We start from the raw sequence: 23,476 nt of genomic DNA on the forward strand, positions 1-23,476 counted from the left end.
TCCTAAGGTTTTCAAGATCTGATATGATTATAAGGACAGAAAGTTATAATGAACAGGTCACTTTGACCAGCTGTATTGATCTAAGTAGATATTCCCACTGGCATGGAGTCTCTAGATTGCCGCAATATACAAAGAGTTGATTACTCATCTATCGTATTGGTTTAGGAAGAAAGTCAAAGTCATAATGACCCTGTATTGTAACATAAGTTAGGCATGTAAGTCAGTGGCTACTATTAAGAGTAGCCACCTACACTACCAATAGATAGCCCACAATGACCAATCAAATGTCTAAAGAAGTTCACACACAGCACATGAAGGAGGAAAATTCTTGCATTTTCACAGCAGCTAGGAATAAACCACAAGTTTAAAATACAAGTTTTTAAACTAAGCTTGCTATGTTGTCTTCATCTTATCTGGTGATAGTTAATGCCATAAGTTAACCATAAGCCATAGAGTGCTGCTTTACTTATTCTAAATCTAGTGCTATGAGTATAAAAAAACTCCTTTTGGTACTCTATGCATTTATTAATGGCAAAAATGTTAAAAAGCATGTCACTCTGTGCATAATTTTATCCATTCTCTTTTCTTTTTTTTCCTTGTTTCCTTTTATGCCAGCAATTCAATGGACATCTAACTGAATCAAAAGCCATGGTGGCACAATGGTTAGTACTGCAGGCTAATTCTATTGACTAACGATTGCCAACAGTTTGGCAGTTTGAATCTCACCAGTTCAAGGTTGACTCAGTCTTCCATCCTCCAGTAAAGGTCAGTAAAACGAGGACCCAGATTGTTGGGGGCAATATGCTGACTCTGTAAACCACTCAGAGAGGGTTGTAAAGCACTGTGAAGTGGTAAGTAAGTCTAAATGCTATTGAGTGCTATTGCTATTCAAAACAGTGTCCTGGTCACGTTATCTGGCTTAAAATGGCTTAAAACATATAAATGGCTTAAAGCAAGGGTGTCAAACTGCCGGCCCATGGGCCAGATGCATCATAGCAAACCCGCACCCACCCCATTGCCGGCAATGGTAAAAAAGTCACGATACATCGCAACACGTCATGTGACATTGCGAGATTTATTTATTTATTTATTTATTTATTTATTTATTTATTTATTCGGTTTATATACCGCCCTATTCCCAAAGGCCTCAGGGCGGTTTACAAGGCAAAATTTAAAAACAATCCAATATAAAATTAAAATAAATTAAATTAAGTCTAGCCACAAAAATTAAATCACAATTTAAAAACATTAAACCCCTCAGTCCAGACCAGATAGCTCAAAGAGCCAGGTTTTTAGGTCCCGGCGAAATGAACGAAGGTCGGGGGTAGTCCGGAGTTCCGTTGGCAGTTGATTCCATAGGGCAGGCGCGCCCACAGAGAACGCCCTCCCCCTGTGGATCGCCCGTTGGCAATCCTTGACCGGCGGTACCCTGAGGAGGCCCTCCCTGTGGGAGCGCACAGGACGATGGGAAATTGACGCTGGCAGCAGGTGCCCCCTTCGATAATCTGGACCCATGCCATTTAGGGCTTTATAGGTCATCACCAGCACCTTGAATCTCACCCGGAGGGCAACTGGAAGCCAATGCAGCTCGCGGAGAAGAGGTGTTACATGGGAGTATCGGGAGACTCCCATCACAACTCGCACGGCTGCATTCTGCACCAGCTGAAGCCTCCGAGTGGTCCTCAGGGGCAGCCCCATATAGAGAGCATTGCAGTAGTCTAGCCGGGAGGTCACGAGCGCATGGGTTACTGTGCGTAGGGCATCTCGGTCCAGATAGGGCCATAACTGGCGCACCAGGCGAACCTGGGCAAAAGCCCCCCTGGCCATGGCTCCTATATGATCTTCCAAACTGAGCCATGAATCCAGGAGGACACCCAAGTTGCGGGCCCTATCAATGGGGGGTAACACCTCACCCCCCATAGTTAACAATGGAAAAGATTGGTTAGTCTGAGATGCCGGTATGCACAGCCACTCAGTCTTGGCAGGATTGAGACGAAGCCTGTTTCTCCCCATCCAAACCCGGACTGCTTCCAGGCAACGGGACATCATGTCGAGGGCATCACTGGGTTGGTTCGGGGTGGAAAGAAAAAGCTGGGTATCATCAGCATACTGATGATACCCCACCCCGAAACCACGAATGAGCTCACTCAGCGGCTTCATATAGATGTTGAACAAGAGGGGAGAGAGGACCGACCCCTGAGGAACTCTACAAACGAGAGGCCTCGGGGCGGACCTCTGCCCTCCCGTCAACACCGACTGCAAGCGGCCCAGGAGGTAGGAGGAGAACCACTGTAAAACAGTGCCCCCCACTCCCAACCCCCTGAGACGCCGCAGTAGGATACCATGGTCGATGGTATCAAAAGCTGCTGAGAGGTCTAATAGGACTAGGACAGAGGAACAACCCCTGTCCCGAGCCCGGCAGAGATCATTCACCAGCGCAACCAATGCTGTCTCCGTGCTGTACCCGGTCCTGAAGCCCGATTGGTATGGGTCCAGATAATCAGTTTCCTCCAGGAACAGAGGGAGCTGAAGTGCCACCACGCTCTCAACCACCTTCGCCAGAAAGCGAAGGTTGGAGACTAGACGATAGTTGTTCAAAATAGCTGGGTCCAGGGCAGGCTTCTTGAGGAGGGGCCTCACCACCACCTCCTTCAAGGCGGCAGGGAAGGTACCCTCCCTCAAGGAAGCAGTTATTACTGCCTGGAACCAGCCTCGTGTCTCCTCCCGGGCTGCATATACCAGCCAGGAGGGGCACGGGTCCAATAAACACGTGGCGGAACTCAGTCTCCTCATGATCCTGTCCACCTCATCTGGGGTCACAGGATCGAATTCACTCCTCTAGCTTAAAGCTTATATCAAATTGAGTTGGAACAGTTCCCTCATCCCAGCCTCTCCATGGTCATCATTATTATCGTCCACTTGAGAACAAATGTGATTGTTTTTTCAACATGTGACTTTAAAAATGAACAATAATATTGCTAATGGAAGACAGAGAAAGAAACCATCAGAAGAAACTATTTCCACAGAGAAAACTTGGATTTAATCTCTGTGCGCCTCTGAGTTTATTTGAGAGGCACAAGGGAAAGGAGAGATTCCCAATACATGAACAGTAATTAACATATTAAATTCTACCCCCATCTCTTTCAAAAGCTATATTGCAACAGAATGACACACTATCAAATTACAAAATACAAGAGGGGGGAAATGAGAGCACAGTGCTTCTATCTAGCAAACAATGGTTTCTGTCTTGAAGTAAGTTGCTTCAGTATTGGGAGTAGATTCCCCTTCTGCTTCTACAAAACAGTCATTCCTGACTTCAGGCAGCCGAAGTCTCATGAGGATACTGGTGCAACAGGTTTAGTTCCCTGCTTTTTATCATTCAGTAGTGCATTTTTCTGCTCTTGAAAAATGCCGAAGTATCAACAAGAAAAGCAAGCTATCTCTTTATTAGTTTGCAAAATATCAGCCCTTATGCCAGGCAAGGCCATTATTATTGTTATTGTTATTGTTATTGTTATTGTTATTGTTATTGTTATTGTTATTGTTATTTATTGTTATTTATTGTTATTATTGTTATTATTGTTATTATTGTTATTATTATTTATTCAATTTCTATACCGCCCTTCTCCCGAAGGACTCAGGGCGGTTAACAGGGCATATATAAATAACAATACAAAAATTAAAAAGAAATTAAACAAATGCCCAATTAAAATACAATAACAATAAAAACAGTAAAAAACCCATTAAAAAAAACCCTAATGTTCCCCATCAGGCCAGACCAGCTACTTAAAATAAGTGGGTCTTCAGCCCACGTCGGAAGGAGCGAAGGTCCGATGTCATCCGGAGCTCAACCGGCAGTTGGTTCCATAACGCCGGTGCGCCCACAGAGAAGGCCCTCCCCCTGGGGGCCACCAGCCAGCATTCTCTGACCGGAGGCACCCTGAGGAGGCCCTCTCTGTGGGCACGCACAGGGCGGAGGGGAGTTGACACCGGCAGCAGGTGGTCCTCGAGGTATCCCGGACCCATGCCAACAAAAGTTCATCATTAATAGGCTCCACCAAGTCCATAAGTGTTCTTCTTTGCCACTTGCTGACTCGCTCAGTTCTCCTTTGTGTTTATAGGACAGCAATGGCAGCCTGTAAGAGCTAGAATACCAGGATTCATTGGTGGTTCTCTGCCTAATGAAGAAAAACAGTGACAGAGAAGGGGACCCAATAATACCAGAAAAAACAGATACAGAAAACTGTAAAGGCAGACAAAAAACGAACGGTTATGCCACGACTATGAGAGACTGACTATAAATGGCAGCATTCTGCCCTCTGCCAATGATAGTGCATGCCTATCCTTTATTACACAAAAGAAAATACCACTATTCAATGGATATGCCCTCTACCCCAGGGTATTTGTGCTGGTTTTCAAATGTACATACCATATTGCATGCAACTACATTATCCTATAAAACACAACCATAACCTTCAACAACCAAATGAAGATTGATTAACACATTCCTCTTCTGAGTCCAACAGGTTTTTTTATTTCAATATCGGTTATGGGATCCATTTTCAACCTCTCATTCAATCTTAAATATATGCCTTTCCCTATTTTAAACCTACTAATAAAGAATCTGTATCCAGAGAAGTAATACTTTTGTACCTAAATGGCCAAGGCAAAAGAAAGTGTAATTTCTACATTCCAAAGACACAGCTGCACACACCTTTGTGGAGTTTCTTGCAAAGAGCCCCAACTGGTTCAGCTTTGCTTTGAAGGGACTATTGACTCAGGTTACATAGCACATTTGTCTACCACAGCAATAAAGATTGAAATTTAACCTCAATATGCATCTATAAATGACACCACCAACAGCGGATCACCTGACTTTCTGGCAGAAAAAGCAATCTACTCAAACCAAGAGTGCCTGGAGGGATTTCTCTGCAATGAAAAGCTGCATTGAAAGTTTAAACCAGATTAATGATTCTCAAAGTAGGACCAAAGCCAAAACAAATTATCATTTCTCATCTGCTTGCCCAGTGAGAATGGGGAGCAACCTCTGACTGACTTTTCTTAGGAAGCTGGCCTATTTATTGTAACTGCACCTCTCCAGCATTTGGGCAGCTTATAAATCATTAATATATAAAATAAAATAAAGCTACAAATGCAATACACTAAACCAAGGGTAGGCAACCTCGGCTCTTTTATGACAGTCTGAGGACCCAAAGTACTTCTAAATGGCAGCCCTTATGGGACACTTCAGGACTACAGTGAAAGTGTTCATATTTATGCTTATACAAACTGCTTATCAATGGCTTTATGGAGAAAACTGTAACTGGCTTCCCCTGGATGTTTTAGTGTCCCTACGAACTCTAGAGCAAATTTACACCAAACCATCTCCAACACCCATCTGTCCTTGTGTGTGTGTTCCAGGTGCACAAAAATTTTGGAAGTATCATTCCACCTGGGTGGTAGTGGCATTAATTTGAGAGGCCAAAAAGTTAGGATGCATTCTCTAGAGCAAAAGAACAAAGATGTTTTTTTACATTCTTTCTTTAGGGGTCAGGACGAGGATTTTTTTTTTCATCCTTGCTTTCGACTAAGATTGAGTTGATTTCTCAAATAGATTCTTCCCCAAGAATGACTTTGTTGTGAGACTGTTCTTGATTAGTGGCCTGTCTCCCACTGCCTGAGTAGTAATACCCTGTGCCCGCCATAGATATGATTCAAAAATGTAAGCACTCCATAAACATGGTTGCCATGAACTCTGCTGCTATAACTAGTTCAGTGACACTTTATCTTAGGCATTTGGCCTCTTTGTGGGGTTCTGGTAAAACAGACATGTCAAACTCATGACGCATGTGATGTCGCACAACGTATTGGAGCTTTTTCCCCATTGCAGGCAATGAGGTGGGCGCAGTTTCGTCATGACACGTCCGGCCACAGGCTGGAAGTTTGACACCCCTGTGATAAAAGATCCCATGTGAACACTTGTATGAAGATAATGTAGAAACAAGCTGCATCCCTGATTCCCAAAGTTGCTGCTTCACCATCTTACTTTGAAGATAATGTCCGTTCTATCTTGATTAGGTTTATAAGTGCCTCTCCAGGTCTCCTTTCTCTCTTGGCATTACCGATTTAGAAATCAGAGCTGCTACTGCCTTTATCAATATTAGGCATATGCAGCCGCTTCCTGTTCTTTCTGAATAAGAGATAACATCCTGTTCACCAACATAGAGGGTGCTGTGGGCTTGGCTAGTTCCATCAGCTCCTTATCTCTGTAAAGAAATCTGAAAAGGCCATACTAAAGTCTGTGCTGCAACATGAAGGAAATACTTAAGCAAAACCTTGCAATACCTCGGAATAACTGACTAGAGCAGGGGTGTCAAACTCAATTTCATTGAGGGCCGCATCAGCATTGCGGTTGCCCTCAGGGGGCCTGGTGGGTGTGGCCTACTGGGTGGGCATGGCCTACTGGGTGGGCGTGGCTAGAGTGCATAAGGCCTGCTGGGTGGGCGTGGCCAGCTCTACATCGTTCACATCAAGGGTGCCTATGGGGGCCTGGGCAGGAGTCGGACAGATCTGAGGGTCTCTGACAGAAGGAGGGTCACTGGGCCAGGGCCAAGGCAGTGGAGGCCGTTCCCTCACTGTTTCCAGGATGGCTTCGCGGGCCACATGAAACCACTTTGCGGGCCGGATCTGGCCCCCGGGCCTTGTGTTTGACATGTCTGGACTAGAGCATGTCTGGGACTGAGCTCCACACTTAATAAGTGAAAAACCTGGGAGTGAAGTAGTGGCCTTTCTCTCATTCTTTCAGCCCTCTGCCTCTGATACTACCAAGATGGATATCCATCTTCTTCCTGAGTCTCTTCACAAATTCTTCTCTCTTCCTTTACTCTTTCTTTTATGAAAAGAGAGTCCTTTTTGCAGTGCAAACAGTGGTTTGAGTAGTCAGATGATGAAGATTGCCATCTACTTGATGGACATCTGGAAATTAGAGCAACTGATTCCTCCTATTCCTATCAGACATGAAATAGCTATTGTGCTCCATGGGTTGGTTCAAGATTATAGATATTTTGGATCTGAAGATTCATTGCTCACAAGAGTGTGGGAAGAAGGCTTGCTGGGATTCCCATATTTCACATGAGCAGAGAAGTCCTGATGGAGGCATGCTCCTCTTCTAGTCCTTGAGGCACTGTATTGGGTCCAAATAGGCTAGTAGTTCATAGTTCTCCTGTTTCTCTCAGAATCCATCTCCTCTTCTCCAACATACTTCTAGATCTGGTGTTCTTCAGTTCCCTGCTACCGTTTTGCCAATGGAATTGAAGGTGATTTAGAGTAACCAAGATTGCTAGGTGCTGCTGCAACACTTTTTCCAGCCTTCAAACCAGATCGGTTCTTGGAGTTCCTGCTGATGGCAAAGTCGAGATTAGCCTGGCTGCCACTGGGACACCTAAGTCAGTACTATCATAATTCTTTCCCCAATTGCTTTGCAATTTGCAGTCGTGGTAACTATTTCATATGGGAGAGAAAAGATTCTAAGTCTCCTGATTACCATCTGCCATGATAGTTCTACACCATTAGAAGGTTGTTACAACTGCAAATTGTTCATCATGGAGCATAAAGAGTATGAATTCCAAGCAACCCCCTTATCTGCTGTGGAATCCTTGTCTGCTCATCCATTCCTGACTCCAGTTTGATGCCTGCTTCTTTGCTTTTCTGCTTCTCTAAAGTTCTGCCACCACATAGCAGCCTCAAAGTGGTCCACCTTTTAGCTAGTGCACAGCTGCTGAAGTTGTATTCAATCATATGCTGCTTTGCTTTCACTATCTCTGATTGTTTTTCTTATTCTGAACACTAAAATTTGATACGAGGGGAAAAATTCTGGTTCTAGGCAGAGATAAGAACAAAACAAAGGAGATTCTTCCATTAAACAGACAAAAATCTTAAGTCCTGCCTTCTAGCTAGAAGATAAGGTTTTAACTCTTTCTTGTAAGCTCTATCTTCAGTGACCAAGTACTGTATAAAAAATTGATTACTGAGCACTGTTTGAGCTGCATGTGAAATTCTACTTACAGCTTGTAAATATATCTGTGAGTCTTCAAAGAATTACTGTAATATAAACTAATTACACACTCTGCACAGTATTTACATTATGATAGAAAATGGCCTTATCAGCAGTCATTAGCCACCACACTCCTCTCAAATCCATTTAAGGCCTTTATTTGCTTTCTTTTACAAATACTCCAGCTCTATATAATAAGTCTCCAAGGAGAGGAAATAGTAAAGACACCAGAAAGACAAGAGTAGCAACTAATTCTGCACTGCATATGAGAATGTATTTGATGGAAATGCACCTCTCTATAATTTGAAATATGTGCTACCATGTGCATGTTTTGTTCCTTATTAAACATTTTTAAGTTGACCCATAAACATATGCCCTATCGCCACTTCTACACCATTTACTTGCTTCAATGGGATTCAAATGTTTTCTTCATGCCTAATTTCTTGCAAAGTACCTACTTATAATCTCCAACCCCTATCAAAATAAACTAGCTGCTTTTTAAATACAAAACTGCAGGAAATCTCACCAGATAACAGCTTGCTAAAATTCCTTCACCTTTTAAGATACAAAGTGCAAAATGCTCAGGGAGTCATAAAACACTGCATTCCATTTGTTATCGTGACTCAGCAGTACAGTAGCTGGGATTCAGTTTCTCTAGGCCAGGGGTAGGCAACCTCGTCTCTTTTATGACTCATGGACTTCAACTCCCAGAATTCCTGAGACAGCTGGAGTTGAAGTCCATGAGTCATAAAAGAGACGAGGCTGCCTACCCCTGCTCTAGGCTCTTCACACCTTTCCTTCTTTCATTTTGCCTTTAGGAGCTTAAGCAGTATTTCCCCTTGATTTTTTTTTATCTCTTGGAAACCAGCAAAATATTTTATTTGCTGTTGCTTTTTGTTAGTTTTGCTTCTTCTGTATATTGGAGCAAAAACTTCTTACACTTGCTGAATAAGTGAACATTGTTTAACTTTAATCTGTTTTTTTATAATTGTTTGGATGTTTGGTACTTTATCTTACTGTGAGCTGCTCAGTCACCTCAAACCACAAGATGGACGGAACATAACTTTGATAATAAAAACATAGATTTAGGGATGTGTGGAAATGTTGGGTAGTTATGCCTACCATTTGACTAAGCCAAAAAGTTTTCTTGTATCTCACCAATAATTGCAATCTTCTCCTGTTATTTAGATCTATCTTTTTTCCCCCTTCCATTCAATTGTGTCCCATTCTTGGAGTCTACATGGGCAAGCACCTGCAATTTTCTTGGCAAGGTTTTGCCAGAAGTGGTTTGTCACTGCTTCCTTCCTAGGGCTAAGAGAGATTGACTGGCTCAAGGTCACCTGATGTCAGGCACAAGAAACCAAGAACCAGGAGAGAGTTCAAAAGCAATGTGAGTTTATTCCATGCAATCTATACATCAGAATCTGATCTACTAACGGTCAAGGCAAATTGACACCAGATAAGAATCAACAGACTTCAAAGAGGCTGGATTTAGGTCCCTTTCAAAACTGTAGGAACTCCAGACCAATGATGCATTTGACTTTGTTCTCAGGCTTTGCCTGGTCATTTCCTACACCCAACTGACTTTGTGTCTAGACTAGAACTCACTTCTAGCCTGATGCCTCAACCACTATATCAAACTAGCTCTTTAGATCTATTAAGGTGTAATTATATTTAAATGTTTAAAATTTTACAGCATACAAAAAATTTAAAGACACGCTCATGAGTAGTAAGAAGTAGATCAAGTTTAATCACCTAAATCACCTGGAGGATTGTAACATAAGGGAGTGCTCACTCCAGATTGACAGAACCAAGGTTTAAATCTTCCTTCCGCCCCCTCCCACATTATCACCATCCTTCAGTACGAAATCCCCCAAATTAATGTATCCAGCACAAGTCACTGTAAAGTTAAGATATCTTGATTTCATATTTTTATATTTTTCCAAGATGAATGGGAGAAAAGGTACATTAATAAGACATTTAATAAGAACCAAACTGGTCTATCATAATCAGCAATTAATGTTATGTTTGTAAAATGTTTTGTGGTCACTACAGTTTTCATTTTATTGATGCATCCATAGCCAAATTAAACATTTCCTTGAATGTCACTATCAATAGAGGAATGCACTATTGCCACAAATATATCTGTTTGTGTGCACACAATCTTTAATACCTTGTAATGAATGGTAACTTACTCTTCACTTATTTCAATTTCTGGATTTAGATGACATAATTTAAGAACTAAATATACATTACAGAAACCTCAATTAAATTAGATTAATAGTTGTTCAGAATTCCAGGGGCAACTAAAATTGCTTCAGGGAGGGTCAAGTGTTACAATTAGTTGTCCTCAACAAAGAATGGGTTTATTGTTTGAAGTAGTTGCAGCAGGACTACAGTAGCAAGAAAGAATAATTTTGGATACAATACCATCCCCAGCACTAGCAAAAATGCAACAAAGCAATTCTTTTTTATTTTTTCTAAAATTCCAACAGGGTGAGATAAAAAATAGCCTAGTTTTTATTAGTACTTTGCTTCCTTCTTAATGATGAAGTTCTTAATAGGTGCTATTTAATTCCTTAGAAGGATGTTCCCCAAGATAAGGCTATTTCCTATATTTTGATTGATTGATTAAGTTTAGGCTTCAATTTCTCATTTATAGTGGATGTAATGCTTATGTATTAGATTCTTCACTTGAATCTCAACCTCTGAATTATCCATACATGTAGGAAGCTTACAAAGCTTATAATAGAGTTTAAGTCTATAAACAACCATGTGCTAAATTTAAGATTGTGCAATCTACTTAAAATCCCCAAGGTGCACTGCCTAGAACTAGGTGTAAAAGAAAGACACAGCTACAAACAACATTAGAATATGACCTACCTCTGCTCAAAAATATATTGTAATCCATATTAGCTCTCTATTCACTACCCCAATTTAACTCTTCTTCATTCCTATTCCTAATTTTTTTAAAAAATATCTTTTTTGTTATGGCTATGGTTAAATCACTCTGTTGAAAACACTCAGCTATTTATTGCAAATCACTAAATAGGTTATCAAATAGATTCTCTATCTTTTCTTGTCTTGAACCTATGAGGAGAAAGCTGTAAATTTTATCAAATGATGGTAAATGCAGCCCTTTTCCCTGATATAAGAATAATTCAGGTTAATATTATAGCTGTCATATTAAATCTTTCAAATATTTTTGAAAGATATATACTCTTAGTCCTTTGCCTAATCATTTATCAGCACTGTTTCCAGATACTTGCAGTTGACCAAGTATAGCAGTGTTTCTCAACCTCAGCAATTTTAAAATGGATGGACTTCAACTCCCAGAAGTCCACCCATGTTAAAGTTGCCAAGGTTGAGAAACACTGGACTATAGGGTTATTGGAATCTCTTAAAGCTAAGATGAAATTGGGTGCAGCCAAGAGGAAAAGACATAGCTATATGTGGCTATGTCTTTTCCTCTTAGCTTTAACCAGCCCCATATATAGATTATATGTGTATGTATGCATGTGTGTGCGCACTTTCAACTCAATGTTGACTCCTGGCAATTACCTGGATTATTTTGTGCAGTTTTCTTGGCAACAATTTCAGGAATCATTTTGTCAGTCCTAGTGTCAGTCCTAGGGCTGAGACTGCAGGCCCAAGGTCACCCAATTGGCTTTGTGCTTAAGATGAGATTAGAACTCAGTCTCCTAGTTTCTCATCTGGTGTCTTAACTGCATCACCAAACTGGCTTTCAGCCATCTACTGCCCCCAGAATTTGAAGCAGAAATTGAAACAGTCATATGACTATAAATGCCTTAGCATGTCCTCAGATTCTTCCCATTGATAGTTTTCTATCTTCTATTAAAATTCATCTTTAAGGAAACATTTAGAATAGCTGGATTTGAAACCACCCACTAAAACACAATTGAACAACCAAGCTCCCCATCACAGAATGACAGCAGAATTAAGAGAGCAAAGTCATTCAGTTGCTGGAAATCTCTTAACTGCTCTTTTTTGCAATCTTTTTTTTAATAATAAATATATAAATTTAATCAGGCATGTTTTTAATATTCATTATTCAAAGGAAAAATTAAACAAAATCAGAATTAAAGAGCAGTATGTTATGTTAATATGTACCAGGATTTAATATGTATGACTTCTGAATAAACATTTATAAACTGTTATGTAACTAAGTAAGGCCAAATATTAAGTGGATGTTTAATGTGATGTCAACAGACTAGTGAAAGTTTTCCAGCCTGCTTTTTCTCCAGAGGGAAATCCTATGTGTACCTAATGTGAGATTACATTGGAAACTGATAAAATATCTTGACTACATTCCCATCCCAGGGTGCATTTGCATTTCCTCCTTTAACACTGCAACAATTGCTAATCATCATGCAGAAAAATGAGACAAATTGATCAATGTTCATCATATATCTCTGGAATCTAATTACAACAGTAGAAATTTAACAAGACATGTAATTTGAACAATAATGTTTACTTGAGATTTCAGTATAAAAAATTAATAGTGCGTGACTTTACCAGGAAACATTCATTTAATACTGTAATGTTACCTTTCTTCCTACCACCTATCTACCTTCCAACCCACTGGGACTCTGAATATTCTTGGTTAATTACTCTGACTATTTAAAACAGGGATGGGGAACTATGGCCCTTTTATGACTTATGGACTTCAACTCCCAGAATTGGCTTAGGAATTCTGGGACTTGAAGTCCATAAGTCATAAAGGGGGTCACAGTTCGCCACCTCTGATTTAAAGTGTGCATAGTTAAACTAAACTGAGAGATAAAGAACTGGAATTAGACAATTTGCTAATTTACCATATACACTGGAAAAACTATCCGTGAGGATAAAGTGCAAGTGGCTTGGGGGAGGGGAGAATAATAGGAGTCAACTTTTTTTTAAAAAAAATCCTAAATTATTAAGCAAACATAATAAATAGTGCACATACGTATATCCATCAATTCAAGATCCTATTTTAAAAGTGATGCTTTAAATGAAGAAGAACAGACCTTGGACACAGCGTGAGTCACTTCAGCAAGATGGGCGGTATAGATGTTTAATAAATACATAAAATAAATGTGGCCATTTTAAATTTATCAGTCTTGAGAAAACAACAATGAAAAGTAATCTGCCATAAAATCTCCTGCCTCAATTGCTGAGTCAATTTTGGCACAGTAATAAGGCTGATTTTCCTTACTATTTAATGTGGAACAAAGTGATTGATGAATGCCCCAGGTTAGTTTCTCCTCCCACTAGGTGTCACTTGCTAACAGGAAAACAACCAGTGATCAATTCCCCTACTGTGAGGCCAGGCAGGATTGGAAAAATAAAAAAGATGCTTTGAATGGTGTATTTCATAACCCATCAAGTTAACAAGAAATGTAATGGCAGCTGGATTATTTCTGAACATGGATCTAGTGCTCTTCTGAAAGAACACTAAACCCATATCCAACTAAACCCATGGTTGCTGGTGAAGAGTACAGTGCACTATGAAGTAGGAGGGAATACTTAATATAGGCAGTCCTGAACTTATGACTATCCATTTAGCAACGGTTTGAAGTTATGATGGACCTGAAAAAGGGGATTTACGACATGGATTTTAAGTGCTAATGGTTGGGGACCCCTCTACATGACTGAACGTCAAGCGATCAACAACATAGCGGTATTTATAGCTGTTTGCAGTATTCTGTAGTCACATGACCATGTTTTACAAAGGTTTTGCTGAAAACTGGCACTTACTTCAAGTTTTTGGCAAAACTGCACCCACAGTGAACCATTGGTTTGCTTTAATGACCATGGTGTTCACTTAAGGACTGTGGTGTTTGCTTAAAGACCTTCACAAAAAAGGTAATAAAATTGGATCAGTTATGTGACTGATCCCTTTTTACAACAAGCATGACAGACAACCATAATGGCAGGCTCTATTACAGTCCTATGTCAAGGACTACCTATAATGAGTTAGCTTCATCCTTGATTAATGCTGAAATGAAATAGCAGTGCCAGCAGCAAGTCCAGATCTGCCCCTGTGGCAGGTAGCAACTTGAAGCAGCCTGTTGACAGGCATGGAGTCAACAGGCAAAAATAGTAACTCCCACCAACATAATAAAACCAGTAAAAATACAGGAAACTAAACTTCTTGTTAGCAGAAGCAGCTAGCAGAACATTTTGCTTTTTCCCTTTTGTGTAGCATAGGTCCAGTGCTCTCATAAGAAACTGTTAGCTCTATTCTTCAAACTAAGGTGTAGTACTCTTTCAAAAGCATTTTCTATTTTTCTACCAAAGCCAAAATGGTAGTGTCCAGTGGCTGAAGGCAACTAGTCTGATTCCAATCCCTAACTGTATCTTTAATCACATCAGTGAATTATGTCAAATCATAATTATGACAAAAGGCATGTCACAAGAAGAGAAAAAATGTTGCTTTACAAATGGAAGACCTAAGTATTACTTTAAGCTGGTTCAACTAAGACTTGGAGATGAGATAAAAGCAATGTGAACATGACACAGAATAATAGTTACCAGGGCATATTCATGCTGAGGTTAGACAGACTTGAAGATGAGTCTATTCAGTCAAAATCTGAAGCAGACATCTTGTTCTTTTCCTAGATTACCAAAATCCCAGCACTCTCCTAGTTAGTAATCATTTCATTATGTTTTCAAGACTTAGACATTTTCTCTCTTAAGATTTAGAATACAATTCAGTTATAGCATATATACAAAATTTTCCATATAACTACAGTACACAAATAGCTACTGTTTGAAAGTACTCCACTCTATAAACAAATTCAAGCATTCTTGTCATAATACGGATCCATTCTCTACTGATAAAATTGCTTTGGCTGAACTAAAATTCTAAATCATTTATTTTATGTACAAAGTTTAGGAATAGTGGCTTTTTTGTTTGTTTTGTTTGATCAGTTCCATGGCTCATACTTATTTTCTCCAAAGACTCTTTAAATTGAAAGCATATCACTGCAATGATAAGGGTAATGTTACTACTAATAAATCAGGGTGGACAAGGGGCCACACTTTTTAAAAATAGATAGGCTCAAGATAACAAACCAATTAACATTATGTAATCATAAACTTTTAAAAAATGGATAGGCTCAAGATAACAAACCAATCAACATTACATAATCATAAACTTAACACACTATGATTATTTCCTATGTATTTAATAATTTTTCTTCTATCAAATTAAAAATACAGTATGCTTTAAAAGAAAACCTAGCTTGGGTTTTTGTGGTCCATCATACTGATTTCTTAAAACAGATTGTCAAATTTTAGAAATTTCATAAACATTAGTGATATGAGAGTTTTGAAAGTGTTGGTAAGTTTATTGGGTATATATTAAATATATTTTAAAATAGAATGTTATTTTTAACAATTTATAAGACGCTCAAAAATATCAATGTCCATGATTTTTCTGATAACATTATCTGTTAAATTAGCTCTTGAAATGAAAATTAGCATACTAGAGAGAGTAAAAAAATTGAAAACTGGAATATGTGTACTGAATAAATAATTGATAAATAAAAGATTATCATAGAATGAAAATATCTGAAATTATAGATACTTTTGAACTGTGAACTTAATGATAGCATATATTTATATTTATACACAATATATTTTATTCTCTTTGAGGTTTTATTATATGTTTAAATTGTACACATTTAATATTGTATTCTGCCCAGAAAGAACCACCATGCAGACAAAGTGTACATTAGGCAAATTGTTTTTATAAAGTGAGCAAAGGATAAAATTATTATATTTAAAAATACTTTTAGAAGAACAAGAATGGCAAGAATCAACTCATAAAAATGGTAGTAAGAAAAAAGGGGGTGTTATTCTCAAAAAGCCTAGTTTCTGCCTTGACTGCACTTTTTTCGACGACCTTAAAATATATAGCCTCCATATAGTCTAGAAATTCCATATCCAGCTCTCAATACAAAAACATTTGTTTTTTAATATGCAGTAAGAAAGAAGAATCTTAATTTATACATTTAAACATTTTTGTACATTCTTGAGAAAATCAATCACATCTACTACCTGCATATGTGGAACTTCTATAAAGCTTATCTTTGGCAAATGATCTAAGTACGGAAAATTAAATAAAGCTACCTTGTCCTTATCATGCTTCCTATGAACACGAGAAGTTTATTTTAGCATCAAAGTGAAAGGTTGAAAAGGCTTTACAAAATATGCAGCCTAGGTGATGTTTTCAATAGAAAGGCAAAGAAACTTACTTTGTCTAAGCATCACACCCAAGCCATTGGTTTTTAATTAATGCCAGGCAACCCCATGCTCAGCTTGTTGATAAAGAAAAAAGGAAACTTCAAAAAACGAGATCATACTTAAATATACTGAGATGATAGTTAAAAATGGGAATATCTTTTAGTTTAGGATTAAAACTGAATTCCAAATCTGAAAAGTTTGAAAGTCAACACTTCAATCTGTGACAGAAAGCAAGGGAATGGAATATAGAATACGACAGAAAATATACATGGACATTGGCATCTGACGTTTGTAGTTGTCGAGCCTGTTCAACAAGTATTAGCAAGCTTTACATATGTGCAAAAACTAATAGTTTCTTCTGTTTCATGGTTGTGTGTCTCTTCCAAAACATCTATTTTTTGGTGTTTGTTCAATTTCAGGATATAATCAAAACCTCATTATTATTAAAGGAAGATTTATCTATAGAGTAATGTTCATATCCACATTTTAAGCTAATGTCTTTGACTTAAAAGCTGAATGAAATGGCAGACCCCAGGGTTTGGGACAGGCTATAACGTTTATGTATCATTTCTATGATATTTAAGACTACTACTGTACACCCATACCAATTCTCATAATTACATTCGGTTCACATGTAATTCTGAAAATGAATTTATACCTATTTGTAGTAAACCTTGTATTCTGTTAGAAAAATACAACACATTAAAACAATAGCTGGTTGGACTCAAGAGATCGTAAGTATATTTTGGATGAAAGAATATTTCCATAAGGACACTACTTCTGTTTATGCTGTCCTATACCAATCTGATATCAAGGAAGTGAAACATACTCAGCATGTCTATTTGTTTTCTGCTATATGTATCTTCAAACAAGACTGACTTCTTCATGTGGTATAAAAAATAAACAAATCAAAACAAGACTGACTCTTTATTCTCTATACAACATGAAGCAGTAGTCAGCCATGTTTGAAGTATCATCCTGACTGGAAAGTGTCCTTAATATCTCCAGATAACACTCTGCTAACACACATACATTACATGAATCAGAGGTTCATTAGATTCTGGAGTTAGCTCAAAAAGACCCTACCTAGTTTGAGATTCAGAAGCAAAACAGTCCTAGGTTTGAAGTTTTTCTTCATTTGTGAAAGTACGTCACCCCCTTGCAACAGTGCTACACTACTTTCCTCAGTAAAAAGAAGATAATCTGTTTGTGTTCTCCCCTCAGATCTTATGATTAGCAGGGTAATAGCTGCCATTCTGCATTCCTGGAAAGCATCCAAAGAGGCAATTCTCTCATAAGATTGCTACTGACTGACAAATAGAGTTCTTAAAATCAGAAAATGTAGGATGAAGAAAGACATAATTAAATTCTTTTGGAGAGAACAGTGATTCCTTGCTTAATATAATTATTGTCTAATTTATAATATTAGGAATATTTCTATCTGTTGCCTGCAGAAATATTTTCTCTAATCAAAGAGATTAAGCTAGATAAGCCTTTTAAATCAATACCTAACTTTTGGAGATAATTGATTCTGATACTTGGAACAAAAATCTATAATCCCAAGAGCTGTTGTAGTCCATCACCTACCTATAGTATACAATAAAGAGAGAGTAAAATAGGAAAAAAATATGAATTTTAAAAATCCCATATATTCTGGTCAATTTTACTAAGTTTAAATACAATACATCTATATATTTATTTATTTATTATTATTTATTTATTAGACTTATATACCGCCCTTCTCCCGTAGGACTCAGGGCGGTTCACAAGGTTTTTTAAAAACAATACACAAGTTACAAAAATTAAAAACAATTAAAATGATTACACTAACCTTGAACTAAAAACCCCAATTACAATTAAAATACAATTAAAACCCCAGTTAATACTCTCTATATCATAATAGGTCCAACTGTACTCAGTAGAATTTACTTCCAAGTAGTCATAAGAGTGTATTTATTGTAATCATGGAGGGGAGAAGAAGAAGAAAATTGTATCTTGTCCAGACCTCTCTGCAAAAAAATCTCACTCCAAATCCCAAGGCTAGTTTAAATCAATCCAGATCTAAAGAAGCTAAGAACCTATTCTAGTTTATAGGAAGCCCATGGATTAAGCTTCCTCTTCAGTTGGACCTAAGGACAAAATTCATCACTGAAAACAGTACATATTAGCATCATGCACATGGCTCACTGGTAACCTTAAATAAACTGCTTCAATTAACCATAAACAATAAGAATTAATGAGTATTGCAAAATCATTTTTATTTCTTCTAAGGAACTTCATGATAAGGAGCTAAGAAAAAGTGTGAGTTATATTGTTTGACACATTCTCAATTTATTAGATTAGAAATAAGAACTTGACCATTTTTTTCAGCATTCTCTGCTATATTCGAGATAGTTGAATTCTCTGTAATGATAATTAAAAGGATTAATAATTATTTATTTATTTATTTAGTTACATTTATATACCGCCCTATTCCCTGAGGACTCAGGGCGGTTTACAGGAAATTAAAAAATCCACCATACAAAAGTTAAAAAAAACCAAATTAAAAAATATTAAATTGACCCTGTATACTTAAAACCCCAATTAAAAATTTCTCCTCAGCCTGGGCCCGAGAGCTCAAAGAGCCAGGTCTTCAGGCCCCGGCGGAATGATCGGAGGTCGGGGGCAGTCCTCAGCTCCACCGGCAGCTGGTTCCAGAGGGCAGGCGCTCCCACTGAGAAGGCCCTATCCCTGGGTGTCACCCGCCGGCAATCTCTCACCGGCGGCACCCTGAGCAGACCCTCCCTGTGGGAGCGCACTGGGCGAAGGGCATTTGATGCCGGCAGCAGGTGTTCCCTCAAATAGCCTGGACCCAGGCCATGTAGGGCTTTATAGGTAATAACCAGCACCTTGAATTTCACCCGGAGGGCAACCGGAAGCCAATGCAGCTCGCGGAGTAGAGGTGTTACATGGGAGTATCGGGAGACCCACATTACAACTCGCGCGGCCGCATTCTGCACCAGTTGAAGCCTCCGAGTGGTCTTCAAGGGCAGCCCCATGTAGAGAGCGTTACAGTAGTCCAGACGGGAGGTAACAAGCGCATGAGTAACTGTGCGTAGGGCGTCTCGGTCCAGATAGGGACGCAACTGGCGCACCAGGCGAACCTGTGCAAAAGCCCCCCTGGTCACGGCTCCTATGTGGTCTTCAAAATTGAGCCGTGAGTCCAGGAGGACGCCCAGGTTGCGAGCCCTATCAACGGGGGGTAACACCTCACCCCCCATCGTTAGAGGTGGAATAAGTTGGTTAACCCGAGATGCCGATATGCACAGCCACTCAGTCTTGGCGGGATTGAGACGAAGCCTGTTTCTCCCCATCCAGACCTGAACCGCCTCCAGGCACCGGGACATCACGGAGAGGGCATCGCTGGGTTGGTTCGGGGTGGAAAGAAAAAGTTGGGTATCATCAGCGTACTGGTGATACCCCACCCCGAAACCACGAATGATCTCGCCCAGCGGCTTCATATAGATGTTGAACAGGAGAGGCAAGAGGACTGACCCCTGAGGAACTCCACAAATGAGAGACCTCGGGGCGGATCTCTGCCCTCCTGTCAACACCGACTGCGAGCGGCCCTGGAGGTAGGAGGAGAACCACCGTAGAACGGTGCCTCCCACTCCCAACCCACTGAGACGCCGCAGCAGGATACCATGGTCGATGGTATCGAAAGCCGCTGAGAGATCTAATAGGACCAGGACAGAGGAGCAACCCCTGTCCCTAGCCCTCCAGAGATCATTCACCAGCGCGACCAATGCCGTCTCCGTGCTGTGTCCGGGCCTGAAGCCCGATTGGTACGGGTCCAGATAATCAGTTTCCTCCAGGAACAGAGGGAGCTGATGCGCCACCACACTCTCAACAACCTTCGCCAGAAAGCGGAGGTTGGAGACTGGACGATAGTTGTTTAAAACAGCCGGGTCCAAAGCAGGCTTCTTGAGAAGGGGCCTCACCACCGCCTCCTTCAAGGCGGCAGGGAAGACACCCTCCTTCAAAGAAGCAGTTATTACTGCATGGAACCAGCCTCGTGTTCCCTCCCGAGCCGCATAAGTTAGCCAGGAGGGGCACGGATCCAACAAACAGGTGGTGGTGCTCAGTCTCCCCATGATCCTGTCCACATCATCAGGGGAAACAGGGTCGAACTCAGTCCAGATAACATGCTCAAGACCGCCTGATTCCTCCACGTCAGACTCTGCCCAGTCAGAGTCCAGACCGGTCCGGATCCGAGCGATTTTGTCCGCCAGATGATGACTAAACTCCTCGGCTCGTCCCTGCAAGGGATCCTCTCTCACCTCCTGGTTAAGGAGGGAGCGAGTCACCCTAAACAGGGCGGCCGGGCGATTATCTGCGGACGCGACAAGGGCGGCAAAGTAGTAGTTATTGGACTACCAAGCCTAAATTAAACAATAACATTACATAAAGCAGGGATTCCCTTCCCCTAAGTATTAGAACACAACTCTTATAATTTTAAATGTTTTTTAAACTTCCTGACAGTTAGAACAATTAACCAGTGGAACAACCTGCCTCCAGAAGCTGTGAATGCTCCAACACTGGAGGTTTTTAAGAAGACTGGACAGCCATTTGTCCAAAATGGTATAGGGTTTCCTGCCTGAGCAGGGGGTTGGACTAGATGACCTCCAAGGTCCCTTCCAAATTTATTATTATTTTTAAAAAATCATTACTATCTTGCATTGTGTTAGTTATTAGCTAGAGAACTTGGGTTGCATATAGGACTGAGAGAGAGTGTTCCATGATTTCTGCATTGCTAGCACAACCTTCCAACTACTAGAATGATGCCTATATACCTGGGTATCACAAGGCGGAGTGCATAGAAATCAAACTGATTATATTACTGGGGTTTTTTTTTCTCCATTCAATGGTACCCGATTCTCAAAGATTGTCTGTAGAAGTCCTGTAGTTTTCTTGACAAGGTATTTCAGAAGCAGTTTGCCATTGCGTCGTTCCTCGGACTGAGAGACAGTGACTAGCCCAAGATAGCCAGCTAGCTTCATGCCTAAACAGGACTAGAACTCAGATTCCTGGTTTCTAGGTTGGTGCCTTAACCACTACCCCAAACTGGCCCTAATATCCTATGTTAGGACAAAATACAAGATTTGGTTTAAACCAGGGGTGTCAAACTCAATTTCATTGAGGGCCACATCAACATTGTGGTTGCCCTTGGGGGGGCCAGGTGGATGTGGCTGGGATGGGTGTGGCCTACAGGGTGGGTGTGGCGTGCTGGGTGGGCATGGCCAGCACAACATCACTTGCTTCAGGGGTTCCTGGGTAGGACTGGGGCAGATCTGAGGGTCTCCGGCAGAGGAGGATGGGACCAAGGCGAGTGCCGGGACATGGTCCCTCCCACCCTCCCTCCCTCCCTCCCATCCTCTGTTCCTTCCTTCTTCTCTCCCACTCTCCATTCCTTCCTCCCCCCTTTCCTTGCCCCCCTCCCATTCTCCCTTCCTTCCTTCCTCCCTCCGTTCTTTCCTTCCTTCCTCCATTTCCCCACGCTCCCTTCCTTCCTCCCTCCCTTCCTTCGCCTTCTCATCTCTTTCCTTCCCCCGCACTCAGGAAGGGGTGATGGGAGGGGGAGGGACTGCCAGCACTAATATGCTGCTTCTGGCCATTCCTATACCATGTGGGTGGGTGGGGGCGGTCCCGTTGAAAGGGATGTCTCGTGGCTGCAAGGCTGGAGGTGCTGGGGGGTTGGGATGGTGGCACTGATCTACAACCTGGTTGCATCCATCAAAGCCAGAATGCGCTCAGCCTAAGAATGACTGGAATCAGCAAGGAGTTGCCTTGCCACCTCTGCCCGGCCCGTGTGTGCACACAGGAGACGACCAGCACCCAGGTCCTGGATGAAGTCAGCCTGTGTGACAAGACAGCCAGCAGGGACACCGGACTCTGCTCGCATGCGCACGCAAGGAGGCGGGCTGCCCTGTGGATTTAACGCTGAGCGCGTTCTGGCTTTGATGGATGCAACCAGGTTGTAGATCAGTGCCCGGTCGGCCTGCGCCAAACCGAGGTGCAGCGGGCCAGTCCTTCACTCTTTTCAGAGCAGGTCCCCGGGCCGGATGGAACCACATGTAGGGCCGCATCCGGCCTGCGGGCCTTGTGTTTGACATGTCTCGTTTAAACTCATAAATAAGTCATAGAACTCAATAAAACATTGAGGCAAGGCAAATTAGTTTAAATCAAAATATTCCTCCATTGTAATAAGGACTAAAATTATGTAGATGTAAGCATTCCCTGTAGTTCTAAAGTGAATGATAGACTTTATGTATCCAAGATGCATTATCCACCTTCTTTGCTTTTAAAAGATTTAGAAAAATACTGAGGAATTCAGACTTCTGAGGACTCAATGTCATGGAATGCTAATTTACAATTGGGAAGGATGCAGTGGTATTCATTGGGAAGAAAGGGCTCAAAACAAATGTAATGGTTTTCATGGCAATGCAATCCAAGGGCCAACTTTTTTGTATATGCATTTGAATTGCATGTATGTACAAAGGGGAGGGGCTTTGATCACCCATCTTGCCACTCATCTACCCTCTGCAGAAAACTTGAAGGAAAATGGAAGGGGATTATTAGGGAAGAAAGATTATTATGGAGGAAAGAACTGTGAAGAGAACTCCAGCTGGAATTCTTGTCCAATCCAGCATCAAATAAAGGAAAAGAATATCCTTACATACCGGTATATGAAGTAAAGTATAGAAAGTATTTATTCTGAAATATAACAACTGAGTTTTGTCATTTTTATGGGATTTTTCCCCTCACAATCTTGCTTTTCTTGTACATAAAAACCACCAAGAAGCTTCAATTTCATTATTATTCATACAATAAGAGACATCTGGATAATTTCCTGATAAGTTTTAAAGCCATTTTTTCTGGAAATAGAAGAAAGCTGCACTTTCACTAAGTGCAATGATAAATTTCCATTCTAACCACTCTAAGAAAGTAACACTCACTATACAGTCATGCAAACCATAGACCACTTTCTTTTCTTTACATGCAAGTGTTTTCTGAACAGGAAGTTGTTTCAATGTTTGATGTGGCTCCTATATCAAAATGAGAGCACTTTAGTGCATTCTTTCAAGTTTTATCAAAAAAATCCACTTCATTTCAAACACATTTATGCAAGCATGG

The 23,476-nt window shown here is 40.6% G+C and overlaps 1 protein-coding gene across 4 annotated transcripts in view; it reads right to left on the reverse strand.

Annotated features, from left to right (window-relative positions):
• The window catches only part of NCOA1 (nuclear receptor coactivator 1), a 308,570-nt gene that overhangs the window by 276,871 nt on the left and 8,223 nt on the right, over nucleotides 1–23,476 (reverse strand). Inside the window, exon 1 of one of the 4 annotated variants that reach the window (XM_081326950.1) lies at nucleotides 7,090–7,180. The exons of the other annotated variants lie outside the window; for them this stretch is intronic. The gene's annotated coding sequence lies outside the window, so the exon portion shown is untranslated. Of the gene's footprint in view, nucleotides 1–7,089; nucleotides 7,181–23,476 lie in introns of those variants that run through there. 4 annotated transcript variants of the gene reach the window in all.

This window comes from Vipera berus, assembly GCF_964194415.1.
Source record: "Vipera berus genome assembly, chromosome: 1".
NCBI lineage: Eukaryota > Metazoa > Chordata > Lepidosauria > Squamata > Viperidae > Vipera > Vipera berus.